This window comes from Phoca vitulina, unplaced genomic scaffold (genome assembly GCF_004348235.1).
Source record: "Phoca vitulina isolate PV1807 unplaced genomic scaffold, GSC_HSeal_1.0 scaffold7, whole genome shotgun sequence".
Lineage (NCBI taxonomy): Eukaryota > Metazoa > Chordata > Mammalia > Carnivora > Phocidae > Phoca > Phoca vitulina.
The window spans coordinates 12,789,918-12,807,579 of record NW_022589710.1 but is presented as its reverse complement, the minus strand read 5'-3'; the positions used below and the strand labels follow the sequence as shown (position 1 = coordinate 12,807,579).

The 17,662-nt window shown below is 39.6% G+C and overlaps 1 protein-coding gene across 1 annotated transcript in view; it reads left to right on the top strand.

Moving 5' to 3' along the window:
• The window catches only part of SLC25A21 (solute carrier family 25 member 21), a 141,621-nt gene that overhangs the window by 282 nt on the left and 123,677 nt on the right, over positions 1-17,662 (top strand). The window lies entirely within an intron of this gene.

Genomic DNA, 17,662 nt, shown 5'->3' with positions numbered 1-17,662 from the left:
CATTGAATTCTTATTTAGAAGATACTAGGTCCTTGCAAGTTTGTCAAAAATGAATTGTGTCATTTGTGTTTTCTGGAGAGTGCCTTTTCTGTAGGCTAAATATTTTTGTTGAGCCATTCGTACCTCTTGGCACTGCGTCCACTTAGAGGCTTTATGACCAAAGAAAGGTTTCTGCAGGGGAGGCAGGGGCCCTATGGAGATAAAATGCCTTGTGTTTCCCTGCAGGAGGTCTAGCTCTCACAGGCGAGTTGAATGGCCATTCATGCACTGAGAAGATCTTATCTCGTGTCTTATTGGTTCGGGGTCACTTGTTGGCTCACATTATATTGAAATGTGGGCAGGGAGAGGGAGTAATTTGTTAATGTCATGTAGGATGAACTTGGTTAGAAAGGGAAGTGTACCCGCTTTATAATAACACAAGTGTTTCCTTGCTAATCCCTTGGCAGGTTCATTATCTGTGCAGCCCCAGGCAATGGTTAGCCTATCATGCAAGTGAAATTTAACCCTCAGCATGAAATTAATCCTCAAAGACTTATGTCTGCTCAGTCTAGAAATAAAACATTTTAAGTGATTGTATAATCCCCGACTCTTTCTTTATGCATAGGTGTTAAATTGTTATCGAGAAGTTATAGAGCATGCTAGGAAATTGATTTTTGTTTACTTGAGCAAACCGGACAAATCTATAAGAACCAAGTAACTGATATCCTAGTTGAAGGTTGTAGTTGTAAAGCTGACATGGTGGGATGGCTGTTTTTAAGCATTAATAGGGTTACCGTTTGTTGGTGGTCATACTCATGTTTGCACGGCATTTTACCTGATCTATATATAGGAATAAAGAATTTAAAAATATATATATATCACTTGGCAAGGAGACTATTTCCTTCAGCTTCTTGACATTTGACAAGGTAAAACTGGGAAACGCCGTGAGAATGCCAAATGGGTGTAAATGGTTCCTTGTAGAGCCAGGAAACCTATAACAAGAATTTAAGAGTAAAAAGAAATGGGGCTGTGTCCCTTTTTTTGTTTTCACAGGGCTTTATTCTTAGCCTTTTCATGAATCCTGCTTTCCAAGGTGTATGGGTAATTAGAGAAAGAGAAGGGAGTAGAGGTTGGGTTGAGAAGGGGTTGGAAGGAAGCCAGTATTTACTGGGAATTTTGGTACCAAGCATTTTATACACATTATCTTATTTAATCCTCACTGCAAATGGCAAGGGTTGGTATCACTTTTCCAGATAAAGAAACAGAGAAGTTTAAATTTCCTGTCCAAGTTCATGCACTGGATACCTGGCATAGTCAGGATTTGAATCCAGGTCTGTCTCTACCTACGTGTATCCCTACCTTGCCAAACGCCTTTATCAGTTTTGTGTTCCAGATTTGGGTTTGCTCATGTCTGGCCTATTTTAACATCCTTTTTTACTACTGCTTCCTGTCAGTTGACATGGCCTGTCACTCTTCTGTGGGAGGAAATTAAATTGGTCTGGCACAATTTTCCCTTCGCAGAGCCAAGTTCAGTGGATGCCGATGCCCTTTCCTAAATAGATACAAATCAACTATCAGATAATTTACACTCACTTCTGCCTATTGTTCAGGTATTGACTTCCTTTTGACTTTACATGTGCCTTTTTCCCCTCAACTTCTAGAACAGCCCTCCTAGGCTTTCAAAAATCATGTTTACTCCATAAGAAAAGGTTTTATCAGCCCTTACTGATGTACACATATCTCCTTTTAAAACTCTCTAACAAGGCTCTTTTCTGTGCTGGTTTAGCTTCCCATCCAGCCATGAAAACACTCTGCTCACTGCCCCAGAACTGTCCTTCCTGGCATCCCAAGTTAACTGCTGCAGATAAGTTTTCTCCGTTTAACCCCATCTAGTCTCCAATCCATCAACTCACTTTGTATATCCTATCTCCTTTAAGCGTTTATTTATTTTCTCTGTGTGTGTGTGTATAAAATTTATTTTAATAGTACTGTATATTTACTTTGAATTTCCTTCTCATTGACTCTGATTTTTAAACTTCCTTGTGTGTCATGTTTTTTAGTATCCTTATGCCTGCCTGGTATAGTTTGCTGTAGAATTTATAGATGGCTTGAAAAATTAACTTTAAGGGACTTATATGGAAGTTTTACATTTTAGGGAAATATTAGCATTTTCCTAATTTTAAGAAAAGTGAAGTTATTCAAACGCTGGCAAACAATGAACATTTGTAACATAAGTAAAAGTAGACTCTGATAAAATGTTCTCTGTTGTTTAATAGCACAAAACAGGGTCGCATCCACTTTGTTTTCTGAGATTTACTTAGTTATTGTACAAGGCCACAAGACATTCCTTTGAAGTGATGATTTTCACAAGGGCTCAAGGGTAGAAACAGTCCTTTATAGTGTTTAAAAAAATAATCTTAAAGAGGCATAAAGCTGCAAACAGGCAGTAAAAAATTGTTGCAGAGTAGATTCTTTTGAGTACCCAAGAATACCTTCCTGTTGTTGTTGTTTATAATTGTTTTTTTTAATTACTTCCAAATTGTCAGCTCACAGAAAAGTGTGAAAAGGTGTAATGATCACACTTTAGATTCATTAATACGGAATATTATAGAAAATTGTTTTAACTCTCGAAAATCCCCCTACAACTATAAAAGTGCAAATGAGATTGTCCCTGCTGTTTTAGCCAGGCCTGTGAGGCTCAAAGCAATAGGATATTTATAAGAAAATTCCAGACATAGCAGTGCTGCCATGATCCATATGACCCAAACTTTCCAGTTTTTGTCTCTTGTCCTGTCTAAGGAAAAACAAAAGGACATACCATTTAAATTAGAAGATCTCAAATCATTGTTATGACTCATTATAATGAAGATATGTGTATTATTTCATAAAGTCATTAGGTTGATGTGGAAGAAAAAAGCTCTTTTTAATTTTCATTACACCCTGGTGATTTTCAAGTCACTATCTCTCCATAAACAGCTCCAACTTCTCTACAACACTGTCCTGAGGAACTGGCTATTTCTGTTTTCCAGTGAGAGATGTGATTTTCTTTAAGACGATACTGACAATCCCTTATGTTTGGAAGATTCTCTTTAATTGCTAGTTTTAGCAAACTAGCGACACAGGCCTGGAAAGGACTTCAGCATATCTATGTATTGATCTTCCTCAAATTTTGTACTTGGAAAAGATCACACAGATTTCTTCAGCTGCAACTCTCAAATAGCTTGAAGGAAAAGAACATTGTGTATTTAAGAGGCTTTTCAATGTTCCTAATTTGGTTTGGAATTTAATCCAGTAGATTCCATTTTGGATTTCTCAGAAAACATTTTTGTCAGCCTTACAGGCACTGTGGCTTCATTTTAAGTTGATGCATCTTATGAAAGATTGTTCGAGGAGCATCAAAGAGATATTTTCATCTTTAATCGGTTCAAAACTGGTTAACAGTTATCTTGTGCTGAAACTTATTTTATTTTAAACCTATGTAAACAATTGAAGTAATGAGACTATGCAATAAGTAACACCAAACTTATAAAAGAGGAACTGAATTTGAAATTCAGGATGGTTTCCTAACTCTTGGATCTACTCTATTTACTAGAGATGTTTCCCCACAAACTCTGATAATGCTACGTATATTAGGGTGAAGCTATATGCCAAAAAAAAAAGTATTTCAGCCTTAGATCTTAGTTTTTAAGCCAGAACTTTCCGATTGAAATATAATGTGAGACATACACATAATTTGCAATTTGCTCTTAGCCACATATTAGAAAGTAAAAAGTACATGCTTGCTACAAAACATCTGTGGGGTGCAATAGATAGTTTAGTCCTAGGAAAACAATGAAGTTATATTTAATGGAAAAATATTTTACAGTTCTTTAGCTCTTAAATTTAAATCTAAATTAATTAAAATAAAATAAATTCATTTCCTCAGTTCCACTAGGCACATCTCAACTGCTCAGAAGCCACATGTGACTAGTGGTTTCCATACTGGACAGTGCAAATTTAGGCCTTTGTGGAATTTACTTAAACAGTAGTGCTATTTTAATGGTCTCTTTATAGGTGGTTCATATTTAGAAGAAACATGATAAGATAAAGATAATCCACTTTCTATATATGCACTAGAAATCAGTGTAAATAAGATGCTTTCATGCTGGACTAATTTCTAAGCTTATTTCCCTGATTTTAGCTATGCGCGTGTGCGCGCTCGCGCATGTGCGTGCTCGCGTTAGGAGGTTTCAGGAGGGGGGCAGTGCTGTGGCTGTATGATCAATCTATGACTTTTGAAAACAGATAACCATCTCCTGCTTTGAATCCCATTATGAAGTCCTAGTAAATCTAAGCTTTTGCATATATCCCAATCATGAAATTGATGATGTAGGATATTGAAGAGCGGATGGTATGGGTTTCCTATGTATGGTGAAGGGCAGTGGTAATAATATTCCTTAAGAATATATTAAGTTGGAAAAATAACTATCTTGCAATATGAACCTTATTTCAGTTTATATAAAACATGCAACTTTAAGTAGAGTGAAAAAATATGTTTTCTTCCCTTTTGTCTTCTCCCAGGGGAGGCAGGTGAGTGCTTTCTAGTTCCCCTTTTCCTGAAATTAGAAAAAGGATATGACTGTTACTACCAAAGACTTAAAATAAAATATTTAGAAAAAATAAACCCTTAAAATGTAACATTTGGATTCTGTACCTGGATATTCGCACAATTTTTATAATGCCTTAAGTTAGGCACTTTATTAAAACTGCTTGGCTCCCCATGTGTAAGGCACTTTTCACACTGAATGAAAGTGGTACAATGTTTAATGTGGTAATTCCTGATTCAGTTGTGTGTTTATGTAGCATCTTTTGCCAGATACTTATGACAGTAAAAAGAACGTGAATTATACAAAAAAAAAAAAGTCCAAGAGAAAATTGATGAGCTCTTTGGATGTAAATATTGTATGATATATCCGTGGTATATCCAGGTTGGCACAAGGATGTTTCTCCCCCTAAAAAATAACATGGCAAAAACACTAATCTGTGGTTATTTCTACTTTTTTCTCCTATTTTGTTTTTACAAACATTTCCATTTTGACATCTAAAGACTTGCATTCTAAATGGTATAGTAGGAACATACACCGTCACAATACACGGTCCTGTAAAAAGCAATAATGTGCTCTCTCAGTGATAAGGCAATCCGCTAGAGAAAAAAAAAAATACAACGGAGATGACGGCAATTATCTAGCTAAACAGGAGTGAAAAAAGAAGAGAAACTTTACCAGAAGATATGAAGATATATTGTTTGATAGACATGTTTTGAAATACCTGCAGACTTCCTCTTTCTCTGCAAGTTGCCATCACTCACAGGCTCGGCTTCAGGGGTGGGCTTTGAGGCCATGTTTGCAGAATAACTCCATCCCGTGGACATGGCTAAGAGAGCCAGTGGTAGACAACTGATTCCATAGAGAATTTTAACTGGGATATGATTTTGCAGTGAAAGGGAAACAGGTAGTTCTTTCAAATTAGGATAATTGGAAGCGGTTTATAAATGGATTCACAACAAAAGTATGGGCAGGGTATAAAGAAATCATAAAGAAGAACTCAGGATCCTGAGGCTACCAGCAGCAGGGGGTCAAGCTGTCACTGTCTCTAAGCTCAAAGGCATGCGTGAAGGGAAAGGTTACCAAAACTTGAAAGACGAAAGTCGTGAAGAGAGGGCTTCCTGAGAGGAGCAGCCAACTTCTGTTTACAGAGACAAGCCTGAGGAAACCTCACAGGAAGGAACCAGACAAATAAATATCCCAAATTCATCTTCCTCCCTTCCTCCTGTCACCTGCCAGGGCTTCTCATTGACCAGATCCAACTGGAAGACAGAGAACATAGGATTCTTTTGATGTAATCAATTTGGATCATCTCTCGGGGCAATGACCAGGATGGAAAAGGGTGGAGAGAGTGTCTGGAGGAGCAAACAAAAGATATTTGGCACACGTAGTGGCAGAAGGGAGTTACTGGTGGGCACCAGGTTTGTGTCATATTACACCGTGGCTGGGTAGCTTTATCAAAGTCAGTGAGTGCTGTGGGGGAGCAGGAAGCATGAATAACCAGAAGGAACTGGTCTACAGAGAGGACACAGAGAGAGACAGAGATACAGTACAAGGTTGGTCCTTGGGTCAGTTAAGGCAAATCTAGTTGCCGTAACAAATAACCCCTAATGTCAGTGTTTATCCCAAGAAAGTATGTGTGAGACAGGGGTCTAGGCTCCTTCCGTCTTGTAGTTGTGTACCCATTAAAGCTTCGGTGTCCTCTGCTTCCTTCTTGCAGTTGAGACAGATTTGATGTCAGGTATAACTAGTGTTGATGTAAGATGTATCTTGCAAAGTACATTGGGTGAAACAGGAGAGAGAATGAAGAAGCCCCACTCATAAGAATCTCAGTCTGAAAGTAACACATTACATCACTTCGATTCCATTCAAAAGAGCTAGTCACATGACCTACATCTGGATGTACAGGGCCCTGGGGATGTACTTACTATCTGACTGTGTCGGTATCTCCCCAGATCAACTTCACACAATGAAAAAGGGAGCTGGAGGTGTGAGTGGACTGCTTATCGCTTCCGCCACTCCCTGATGGATTCCCCTGTTCCAGTCCTGGTTCCCAGGAGACCTCATTACACTATTTTGTCACACACAGTCTCTGTAATAACCACTTCCTCCCTGATGTGAGTTACTTTGAGACACGTCAGTCCTAGCAACCAAAGCCCTTGGTGAAGCCATGTTCATTTAGGATTGGTATTGCAATATAATAAGAAAGTCATCTGTTTATGCCTTTAAATTTCTAAAATGTTTAAACTTGAGATTTTTAAGAAATTTATCTTATTTGTATCTAAGAGTGCAGTGTCTTCTACTGTGTATTTGTTTACCTGTGGTAAATTTTTGTCTTCAGTCCTACAAACTTTCAGTAATTGTACAGCTTTTTAATTCTCCTGATAGTTAGCTGAAACTGAATCTGACACAAGTAATATTACTAAAAATATATACACACTCAAACCAATCTTCACTGCAAAAAGTTCTCTTGGCATCACATTTAAAGTTGTGAATCTACTGACTTCACCATTGAAAATACTCATTTCTCCCCTTCCTTTATTCCAAAAGTTGTCTACATTCAAGGGAATGAGAAAAAAACAGGGAATACCTGCCAACTATTCTATAAATTATATCAAGATTTTTTTAATAGACATTTCAAAGTATGGAATTGCAGCTGTCTTGTGCTTTCTGCCAGAATTTGACCTAATACACATGAGTAAGAGTGGGCTTAGCAGTTCCAAAAGTATTTGTACTGGGAAGTAGAATCCTTTGCAGTGGTTCTTTCTCTTTCTTTTGGTTTTCCTTTCTATTCTTTCTCTTTCTTTCCTTCTTTTTTCTTTCCTTTTCTTTTCTCTTCCATATTTCTTTCTCTTCTCTCTCTCAAAAGGGATAGTGCAGTATCATCAGCGCCAACAGAAAACCACAGTGATTTGGTCAGAATTCTGAAAAATATAGGTTTTTCAAAAGAATATTTTCCTCAAATTTTCAAACTAAACATGCATTTATGAGAATCTAAATAACAGACACCACATAGCTCATAATGCAAAAGTGGAAAACATACCAAGAAAAAAAGAAGGGCATTTTATTTGAAGAAACAAACAGGACTAGAACTCACAAAACACATAAGGGAACAGAATGAAGGAATCATTATGGCTGGCATCAGCTGTGCCATGTGTCATCCTCCTCATCCTTATTGTAAGTTATAAATTAGTTCTTGTTCAGTTTCTAGGAGTGACGGGACTCTTTATTCAACCCGTGGAGCGGAAGGATCCCAAAGGGATAGGAATGCATGGGCAGCAGGGCTGTCTTCGCACGAGCAGCAGGGCTGTCTTCGCACGAGCAGGAGAGACTGACCCTGCCTGAGGTACTCTACCTGCGCATGACCACAGAGCCTAGGGAACAGGATACTTGAGGAAAATGGAGACCCTCTGCCCCTTCTCTGCCCTCAGGACAGCCCATTCTCAGGGAAAATTCAAACTCAGCCAGAGGCCCACTTATCTCAGAACCTCAACTCTGGCATAGAACTGAGAAACAAAACACATGCAGAAAATGGTCTCTGAACAGCCAAAATAGATGTTGCAAGAGCCAGGCACTGATGCTCACGGACCTGACTCATAGTGTGGCCCCTGCAGCCCTCACTAAGAGCCATGACCGAGCTGAGTTATCTCGTCCTTCATTCACTGCTGGTTTTAAGTGGTGAGTGAAAGGTCACACAAGGAATGCAGGAGAGAAAAGGGGAGGAGGAGATGGAAGCAGGGAGAGTGGCTTAGGGGCAGACACGATGATGTTCAAGAAAAGATAGCTCATTGCTTAGCAATAACGGATAGAACAAAACCATACAGAGAAAACAGAGGACCAGAAAAGTGCTGTGAGGCCATTAATGTAGGGAGGCTTGAGCAGATCACAGTGTAAGAGCACAGAGGGGTAATTCCCATTCAGAAGGCCCCCACTGACCCCAGTCACTACGAACATGCTATGTTGGGTTTCCTGTGTACTATTCAAGGGGGCAAGCAAGAATATGACAAATCTAGGAAGACTTGCCTGTTATTCATGTTTTAATGCCACATGTTTGTCTCCTATTAGAACACAAACTTTTTTTTTTTTTTACTATTTATTTATTTGAGAGAGAGTGTGTGTGCAACAGGGGGTGGGGGGGCAGAGGGAGAGAGAATCCTAAGCAGGCTCCACACTGAGCGTGGAGCCTGACGCCAGGCTCAGTCTCACAACCCTGAGATCATGACCTGAGCCGAAATCAAGAGTCGGACACTCAACTGACTGAGCCACCCAGGCGTCCCTAGAATGCAAACTTCTGTAACAGGGTCAGTGTCTGAGTTAAACAATCTTAACATCTGAGTGCCCTGTACAGAGTAGGCACTCAACAAATGTTAGTTGGCATGAATTCTTTGTAAATCTCACTGTTCCAGAACACTTTTTTTGCTCTTCTATACTCAATGATAAGGTCTTACTTGCGGAGGGAGGAGCTAAAATTCCCAGTGTTTAAATCTAATCTTCAGCTATGTCTTCTCCCCCAAGTGAACTTCCACACCTCCTACCTTCCAAAAGGTGGTCACTTTACTACTTGTAGCCTTGCAGTTTTGTTCTCTCAGACCTCTGATTGACTTCTTGGGCATTTAGAATAATTTGATAACTATCCAGCTCTGTTTGAGGGACGAGACAAGCTCGGGGTCCCGCAGTTTTCTGCACTAAATCCTTTTGCTCAATCACTTTCTCTTTTCCTGGCTCCCCTCTACCCCACCCCCACCCCATCCCCGAAAACCCTTCCTTCAGCACTACCATCTTCTTGAGCTAATCTTTCTATCATGCTCCCAACTAAACTGGTTTTTTGGGGAACAGCTTGGTGAGATGGTGAAAGGGCTGTGAAGCATCCTTAAACAAGGATTTTTTTTTAATTGTGATAAAATATGCATAAAACTTACCCTTTTAACCATTAAAAAAATCTAATTGTCATACTTGGAACTCATGATAATTAATTGACCGCAAATGAGCAGAGTTTCATTGGACACAACCAGAACTCACCCTCGCAGAAGTTTGAAGGAGGAGGTTCAACTCTTATGTGTTCACTGGAGGTTTCTCACTTGGGTCTCATTTTAAATGAATGTCTTATGTTTGGTCTTTAAAATTTTAAGGAACCTACATTAACCAAGATATCCAATTAATCTGGATCTTAATTTGTAGAAAGCTAGGTTTTTTTAGAGTAATTGTTTTATTCCAACTAGCAGCTTTTACATACATACATCTATGTGAAAGCTGCTAGTTGGAATAAGATCATCATTTTATGAAATTAAATGAGTGTAATGGTCTTGAAGTGCTTTGTTACACCAAACTACCCACCTGTAATTTGAACAAATATATTAGTTGTCTTTTATTAAATATTTGGTTAATTGGTAAAACAAAGTTTCCTGTACAAATTCTGTGGCCAAGTTAAGCCTGCTCCTGGGTGGGAATAATTCATGCATCTCTTCTGTTGCCAGTGTTCTAAGTGATTTTTAATTATTTTTAGCATGTTATTTGATGATAATAATGAAACCACACCCTTCCACTGGAGCTTTCTTGAGCATGGGTTCCTGTCATGATGGAATCTTCATTATTACAAGCACATCATTGAGAAAAAGAGAGAGAGTTAGAGAGAGGGAGGAGAAAGGGTGGGGGTTGGGGGGAGAGAGAGGAGAAGTTACAGAGTTAGTTGATACTGGTCTTGACAGTCAGTGTTCCCCAGGCAGACAGTAGGCTTGGAAATAAACTCCATAGAAAACATGCTAAATAAATATAGAAAGGTGGTTTTGGGGTTTTTGTTTTGTTTTGTTTGGGTCTACAATGTATCAATCCAGTTGTCTACAATGAGGAATCACATGATGTCTTGGGAGAAATCACATGATGTCTTGCACTTCAAATAGGACTGCATCCAAATTCTTCCACAAAGATGTCCATCCCACCTCCCCTGTGAAGATCCCTCTCCACCCACAGTCTATACTCCAGACAATGAGGGATCAGATCAAATTAACACAATCAATTCATCTCTGAAACCTGGCTCTCCCTACAACAGTTAATTCAGGGCTGATTTTTTTTAGAGTTCCAGAGATAAACTTCAAAGTCAGTTGGGTGGCGTGCAAATAACATTATTCCCTCTTTAACAAATGAAAAAAGCTTGGTTTTAGAGAAGTAATTTTACTGACATTCTCTGACCTAGAGACAAAAACAAGGTGAGAGACTTGAGGGAAACCTATTCCCTCTAGTCTGATGCTTTTCTAGCTCCAAGCTGATACCTTTTCTTTTTCCCTTTCTCAAGTGATTTTTACCCTACAAATACAAGGAACTGTGAAACTGAGGAGTACCCTGAGATGAGATCACATATGTAAAAATGCTCTCCAAGTTGAAAGTGATTTACAAGTAAGCAGTATGATCACCACTTTTTTAGTCATTTTTGGGTCCTATCCACCTATAAAATGCTTTTGAAAACTCTGTCCTCATTTGGAATCAATAATAACAGATCCAAATCTTGGTAACATATGAGGTCAATCTTGGTATAAAAATAAAAACTTCCCTTGAAATTTTCCTCAACTCCAATAAGCATAAGCATGTTTTCTTCCTTACTAGCCAAGTTTCTTACCTCCATTCCCCAAATTTCTTTCTAGCATAAGCATTTATGCTTATGAATGCAAAGAAACCACCCACTCTCTTAATCTTTCTCTCTTTGACATTGTTGAAAAACATCCTTCCTTATCAGTGCTAAGTAAACCATAAGATAGGCACATTTGATCAGTTAAAATAAAATGGATTGGTATATTAGGTCTCCAGAGACTCTATATTCTCTGACATTCTCCCTCACTGGGACCCTGGCTTATGGTCTCTAGTGCATAATTAGTTTATGTGAAGTGGCTCAGTTCCCAGGGCCAGTAAGAGGGTTCTGGTAGATTCTGACTGCTTTCGATTTCCCTGTTCTGGAAATCTTTTATGGAGGCTGTAAACCAAGAACTTCAGTCTCATCCTGAGCAATGAGCTGAAGCTCAACAGGTGAGAATGGCATCCTGTGGTTCTCTGTCACCAGGCAGTAGGTGCTATTGATGAACATTAGAAAAACCTATAGACCCAGGGGCACCTGGGTGGCTCAGTCGTTAAGCGTCTGCCTTCGGCTCAGGTTATGGTCCCAGGGTCCTGGGATCGAGCCCCACATCGGGCTCCCTGCTCAGCGGGAAGCCTGCTTCTCCTTCTCCCTCTCCCACTCCCCCTGATTGTGTTCCCTCTCTCGCTGTGTCTCTATCAAATAAATAAATAAAATCTTTAAAAAAAAAAAAAAAAGAAAGAAAGAAAAACCTATAGACCCAAAGAGGTAGGTGGGGAGGATCGGAGAGAGAAAATATATCTGACTTTTTTGGGGGGTATCAAATTTTTTAAAACTATAATTATTTTGGGAATATGGGAAAACGATGATACTTGTCATGACTATAGTAATTTTAGTGTTTGATTGCTAACGCTGAAGTCACCCTCTCTACTCTCATTACCTTGCTAATGAGTTATTTTCCAACCTGTGATCCATCCTTCCCGCCCTTCCCACGTGTAATTTGATTTCATGCTAATTAACCACTGTAATGGCCAGCCTACGTCAGTGCACTTGGGAAAATGTAGGTAGGTGCATCTGGTCATTTGCTGACATTAAACATGAAGTTTATTCAAACGTATGCATACATACACACATACGTATACTCAAAAAGTGGCAGCCCTATATTATTATATTACAAGCATAATTTTATATTGTGACATGTATTTTACAAAGCAAAATACTGAAAGTCATGCTAGTCAGGCTTTTGTTTAATTGAGACCAGTTTATGCTTGGAGCACTTTAATTATACAGCTATGTCAATTAGCCTGTTTTATTGCTTGTGGTTTAACATTATTAGATTTAGGTTGTAATTTCTAATGATCATTTGTCTCTGACTTGTTAACTAGCATATTGTCATTAAAATAAATTTTAGAATTATATTGTCAGTGCTCTTAGTTATTATCCCATAAGTAACATAAACAACTGGAAGAACGTGTGCCAGATGGTAGAATCAACTGTCTTATCATGATTCATCTTACAATGTCAACTTTTGCACAGATTCTACATGCTAGGAATACCGTATGTCTTATAATTGTGTAAGATGTACAAAACTAGACCTATTTCCTCACATTAGTCAGGGACACATAGGTAAATGTTTATTGTAACAAAACTTGTGGTTGGCAAAACAATGAACCACTTATAGGATATTTAAGTGTATAGTTAAAGTGTGAATTGTAAAATGTACAGTCACAGAATATCAGACTTTAAATCTCCCTGGCTTGTGAAAGGAGACTGCAATTAGATGTGTCTAGGATCACAGGAAATTATTTAAAGTATAATCAGGTTATCTGGGTTGATCTGATATTTCAGAGAGATAATATTTTTGAGGCTCTGTTCAAAAGCGTGTTCAAAATTACATGGCACAGAAGATTTCCCTTGCTTTTGTGGCCTTGCCAAGATGTGTTACTTTATCTGTAGTAATTATCTAGCTGACTGAGCACTCCAGGTTACACATTTCTTCAAATTATAAACTGTTTTAAAATAACATAGAGAAATTTATTGGTCTTCTTTACAATATCATAAACACTAAGCCAAATCATAGCTCGGCCCACCTACACCTAGTAAAGATATTCAGACTTTAAACAGGCAAAATCTTAATTTTTACCAGGCATAGGTCTTTATTTCTTTTATAAAGAGTGATGACTGAGCAACATTCAGGAAAGATCTTTCTTTTCCCTGAATTTTTAGAATAATTTGATAAGCAGCCAAATATGTAAGGGTACAGCTTTTGAACTTTGGTCAGTGGTCACTTCTCAGACAGAGCCAAACTCATGACCCTTGTGGATTTGTTAGCTTTAGTTTAGGGTGCTAATTGATGCCAGGCCTAAGTCATGAACCCAGCAAGCAAAAGCAATGCTTAAGTTGCAGACGAACCTAGTTCCCAGAATCTTTAACACTTGGATTCTGCGTTATTTTTTTTAAAAAGATTTTATTTATTTATTTGTTTGTTTGTTTGAGAAAGAGATAGCATGAGCAGGCGGTGGGGGGTAGGGGGGGAAGTAGGAGCAGAGGGAGAGAGACAAGCAGACTCCCTGCTGAGCAGAGAGCCTGACATGGGACTCGATCCCAGGACTCTGGGATCATGACCTCAGCCGAAGGCAGATGCTTAACCAACTGAGCCACCCAGGCGCCCCTGTATTCTGCCTTATTTTATAATGAACTACTAACATTTCCCTGCCCTCCACCTGTTTGTTCTGTCCTAGAGGAAAGATCTGTGGCTTATTCATCTCTGTGTCCCCAGAATTCTTAACTTTGCCTCTTGTACAGATGAGGGTCTCAGGAAATGTTGAGGCAGAAATCTGTGTCTAGAACGGCAAACCGCACCCTTCCAACGTGAATAAAGGACTCCTGTGCTCATCATTGCCAAGGCAGTGTTACATGGATTATTGTTATATTTAATCTAAAGTAAAACAGAATACCCATAGCCCACTTTTTTTTTTTTTTTGAGAAATGTTCAAAGAAAACCTTTCTCCCCGGCACATACTAAAGAAAACTGATGGAATTGTCTCTCAAGTTGTGGCCTTGTTCCCCCCACCCCCCATCAGATTTGCTCTTTCTGTAGGGATGGCAAATGCAGAGATCCCATCCCCCTTCAGTTCAGTGGTTAGCCTTTCATGGAAAGTGGGTATTTCTTCTATTGGGGCAGCCTTAGTGGAAGGCGATTTTTCAGAGTACAGGAACCAAATATTCAAGGTGGGAATTTTTCTCAAGGTGGGCTTCCTAGGGCCTTTTCCCAAAGTCTGTAAGGTAGGTGTATACACCTAAATTTCCAGACGTGTCTTTGCATGTTCGGTGTGACTTTGGCCATGCTCAACCAACCAATAAGAAAGCAAACATACTCCATAGGAGAAACCTCTTATTTCAGTAAGATAGGCTAATTACGGCGAATTAAAATCTTTACTTAATCTTCCTACAGTTATCCTTTTAATGTGTTCTGTAATTGCAAACCTTTAGTCTGTTAATCTCTGATTCATTAGTGGGTTTCTTAAGTGTTTATTAAGGAGCATGTGTAACATTCTGGTAATTACTAATGATCTTGGTTCATAGCACATTTGCAAAGATCTTGGCAGGGAGTTTCATTAGATTCATCACCACTTATTGTCAGTGTACAATTTTTATTAGCTGTCTCCCACCTCTATAAAATATGGAATTTGGGGTTTTACAAAACAAAATGAAAGGCTTCCTCTTTCTTATGGCTAACAAACTCATAAAATATAAGTCTCTGTGTCCCTGTCCCTTCAAAATCAGAGTGTCCTCTGCTGTCTGCTCTCCCATTTTACTGCTGAGGAGAAAGGCCAAGAAGGATTAAGCTACAAACCTCACTAGTTTTCACTGCTTCTTCGTGGCCACACTTAAATTGTAACTGGTGGCTCCTGGCATGTGTCTCTTTTCCCCCAAGTTCCTCACCTCTGACAGAAAGGTGTAATTTTTATGTAGCCTACAGCACGATGGTAGCTTACAGGTCCACTCAGGAAAAACCGTACCACTCAGGACTCGCTTCGGTGCCAGAGGTACCCTGCCTCTCCACCCGAAACAAAACAAACCTTTCTACCTCGCCCCTGGCAGCTGAAATCCCTTTAACAGGGGACAAGATCGAGCGACAGCATCTCAGTTGAAAAGCTACATTAAGGATAAATGGTGTGAATGCTTTTCTGAGAGTAGAGTTGAAGAGGGGAGAAGGTAGGAGAGAGCACAAGAACACTGTTGAACTGGAAAATGACCTGGAGATGATGCGAGAGCTAAACTTCACCTATCTCGCTGCTCTGCTCGGGATCAATGGCAGCACCAAAGGGATGGTTTGGATGGCTGGCTTTCGGGCCCTCCGGAATCTCCATCGGTTCCCTACCCTAAAGCACCACAAACAATCGGATGATCGAACTAAAAAGCAGAGTGTGTGCTATGCGAACATAGCTTCAGGACAGATGTCCTCATCTACCCCAATCTGACTCTTTGCAACTCAACTGCCACCCTTCATATAAATATACTATAAATCACATATACACATACCTATATGCCTATACATGTACTGTACGTGTGTGTCCTGAATCCTCCCTTCCCCAGTATAGATGCCATTAGCCATCAGTAGTTTTTTAAAAGATGATAGGTACAAAATTACTTTGCAGATAAAGGCACTGCATAAATTTGAGGTTTTGACATTTTCAAACAAACTCGTCCTCCAGCTTTTAAGGCAAGCGAAGTCATTTTATTTCTTATAGACGGATCTTTTTTATGGCCGTATCTTAGAAGTGCTCAGACCAGCTGAATGCCTAACCTGGCATTTCTAACTGTGCTGAGGATCAACAACAGACTAGTCTGAAATTTGGTATCACCAGCTAAGGACACAACGAAGCCAGTGGGAAAGGCTGCAGTAATGGTTCTCGACCCGTTCAGAGAAAAATAGTTCAGTGAGTGAGAACATTCTTCAGCTTTTAAAAATATGCTTGTACATTTGTTTGTGAACATTGCGCCACCCTTCTTTGCCCTGGTGGTTACCACAGTAACTCCCTTGATGTTTATGGCATGGTGGATGACAGGGCTGTTGCCTCCACTCGAGGAGTGTGCAGGACTGTGCTCCCTGGCACCCCAGCGGACAGGGTTGCTGGCTCCTGGGCAATGAGGCGTACGTAGGGTTTGAACCACACACCTTTCTTTGTGGTTCATCCTGACTGCACGTCAGGCACTGAAAGCTTCTCGAGTGTTACTCCACTGTCCCATTTGCCAGTTTGGCAGAAGGATTTCATTCTAATAAGAGAAGTTTCTCAGATGGAGATTCCAGATGTGTCTAAGCTGCTTTTATTAGGACAATGGAAAGGTCCAACCTTTTCTTCTAAATACAATCAAGAGTAGTGTGGCTTTGCCTTTGTAATTTTACAAAGAGTTGTATTACGTAACTGGAAAATTGTCTCCCCGGGCACAGAGAGAATTTGTTAGCCCAGAATGCAGCTTGGAATAATGCTGACGTAAAGCTTCAATTCAAGAAAGAAACCTTTTAAGTTGCTGAAATGTAGTAGAGAGGAAGAAGGAAATTGCTGTTTTACATGATTGACCAAAATGCACTGTAATTATATCAACTTGAAACAGATTCCTTAGAAGAACTGATAACTCTGTGATCCGAACAAGTCATGTGTAGTAGAACTAAATACCGCATGTACTTTCTCTGCAAAGTGTAGACACGCCGCATTTGAGATGGGCAGTAGAAGAGACAGCTGTACTTGCCTTAGCCTGCTTAATGGGACCTCCAGCTGGTTTAGCCTAGTGAAGAATGGCGGGTGGCTTTACTGAGGAATTAGTATTTACCCTGCCTGCCTATCCTTTTGCACTGCTTTACCACACAGCTTGCGGACTCTCCTCATATAATGTTATTTTGATGTCGCCACTCCTGTTTGTAATTAACACAGCGTCACTCATCAGTCAGTTTCTAAGTGGAACACTCCTTTTGGATTCCACTCACTGTTCTTGTTGCCTGTTCTAAAGTGGGTGGGTAAAATTTAATCACAGATACTTAGCCCAAAGATAGCCTTCCCGTTTTCCCTCTTTGCTCCAGTGTCTCGACGTAGTGCTATTTTCTGTCAGCTACAGTCCACCCATAGATAGGAGATCATCTCCAAGTAGAGTCGTAATGGCATTTACTCAGTGCCAGGAAAACTCCTTGGCTGACACTGGATACTCTGAAACACTATTATTACTTGCATATGGTAATCATCTATTTGCATAGCTCCTTCACCTAACTAGAAGCTTCTAAAGAGCAGGATTGTGTCTTATTTCTTTGTAATGCCCCAAATAGTGGATACCTACTACATACTAAGTGTTCAAGAACTCTTATTAACTGAATGAATGGCAGATTAGAACTAGTATCTGTCAGATTCTACACAAAGAAAGAAATTGCAGCTAACAAGTAAAGTGCCTAGACTTCCAATAGCAAGGTTAGATGACTAGTTATGAAAGAACTGTAGTCTGTATTCATCTTGGTGTAAGCTGACGGAAGACCTTCCTCAGTGTT